Raw genomic sequence first — 2,300 nt, 5'->3', positions numbered from 1 at the left:
GGGGGGGGGGGGGGAGATAGATAATATGCTGGTCGTAGTGGTTATTATTATTCTAGAGGTTGTAGCTGATTATGGTATTTAGATTTGGGCATGTTTATTTTGGTCTACCAGAATCTAATAACAATATTAATGTGCGAGAGGCATCTCATCTTTTCTCTAATATAACCGATGGTACTGCTCCACATGCAAATTATGTTATATATGGGGAAAATTATAATATCGGTTATTACCTAGCTGACGGTATATATCCAAAATGGTCTACTATTTTCCAAATAATCCACGATCCAGGTGGTCTATAAAAATATTTGCAATGAAACAAGTATCATGCAGAAAAGACGTGGAGCGTGCTTTTTGACCATCAGGATTATGGAACACGAAAGTATTACATGATATAATGACAACTTGCATCATAATGCATAATATGATTATAGAAGATGATTGTGATATAAATGCAACAGTTGAATAATATACTAAAGTTCTAAGTGCAGAAATTGAGATTACTAGTGATGATGATAATCAATTTCAAGAATTATTAGCTCGTCATAACCAAATCAGAGATCAAGAAGCTCATTTCAAACTTCTAGATGCATTGATTGAACATTTGTTGTCTAAATATTCTAATACTTAAATTTAGTATAATGTAATTTAGCTTTTGTTATGTGCTCTTAATTGTTTAATGTAAGAGTTTGTTTTCATAATAATTTTTTCATATAATATATTTATATTTGAATTAGAAATATTTTTTACAAAGTGAGTTAAAAGTATTGTTTTTAATTACAGTTTTAATAGTAGTTAATATTTTTTAATCATAAAATAATAAACATTTTACTAAACTATTAAAAACTAAGAGCATCTTGTTTAATAATATAATAATGAAAATATTTTTTTTTAATATTTAGTGTTGTGGTTGGAGATCCAAACAAAATTAATGTTAAAACTATTTTTAAATAGTATAATTTTGACACTAAAATAGTATCATATGTGTTAGAGATGTTCTAACGTTGATACATTTTATGATGTGTTTTTGTCTATCAAAATTTAGAACTACTAAATTTTTTTCAATATCATGGTTTTCATAAAATATTAGTTGACTCGGGGTTTATCACTTTCATAGAATTAGTTTTATAGTTTAATTTACGTAATGTCTAATCCTGACAAAGTCATGTAGAACCAATTCTAAAATGATATAAATTCGGTTGGTAGAATAGTTGAAACTTGAAACCTTACCCGTTTCATTTTGCGTAAAGTTGATTTGATAAAAAAACAAATTTTAAACCACAATACTGTTTAGTCAAAAAAACCACAATACTATCGTCGTACCAATTTCAGTATCCACCACCAAATAAACTAACTACAAACAACATTTCAATATCCACCACCAATTCTGATTTTTTCCACCTTATTCTGAAGTTTTTTTTTTTTGCTAACTACCTTATTCTGAAGTTGTAAACCATGAAGCATTTTTCGATTTAAGAATATAAAACTTACTACTAAAAATATTCAAAGTCGTGGGTGCGTGCGGGGTCGACTACAAGCATTTAAATGTTCCCTTTTTTCTGTAACTTACTCTTTCCACCAAAAAAAACTACAGGAACACATTCACAGTTCACATGAGAATTATTAATAACCCGAAGACAATATATTTTTGGCACATAGCAAATGCACGAGATTTATACCTTTTCCGAACACTTTTTAACATTTAAAAGGCTAAAAACAAATTAATGTACTATAAAATAGTGTGATTATTTGAGAAGCATTTTATTATAATATATTTTCTTATAAAACTATAATAATTAAAATATGTTATTGTATTTTATTTTAAAATAATTATCACAATATTTTGATAATTTTAATTGTAAATCTAAATATTTATTTCTATTTTGTTGTATTATTTTAAGATAATGTATAAAGTTGCACAAACATAAAGATTATAAGAACTAGCACTTCTTATTAGATTTAGAATATCTCTCAAAACTAAACTTTCAATGTGTTTCTCTTGATGTTACATCTCTCCATGAGAACTCTTTATATAGGACGAAGCTACATCTTTTCCTAATAATAATATGTAAACATTCATAAGCTCGATATGTTTTCCATTTTCCTTCCCATCAAACTTCACTTTAATGAGTTAACTTGCTCCTCAAGTTAATTAGAATTATCTAACATTCTCCCCCTTAATTCCAACTTGAATCTTAGGTATGTTGATTTTCTGAACTCCGATGAACTTGCGCATTGCTTCGAACTTGATCCTTGCCAATGGTTTAGTGAGTATGTCTGCCTTCTGCTCCACTCCAGGTACA

Source organism: Brassica oleracea, chromosome C7 (genome assembly GCF_000695525.1).
Source record: "Brassica oleracea var. oleracea cultivar TO1000 chromosome C7, BOL, whole genome shotgun sequence".
Lineage (NCBI taxonomy): Eukaryota > Viridiplantae > Streptophyta > Magnoliopsida > Brassicales > Brassicaceae > Brassica > Brassica oleracea.
This window is presented reverse-complemented; position numbering follows the sequence as displayed.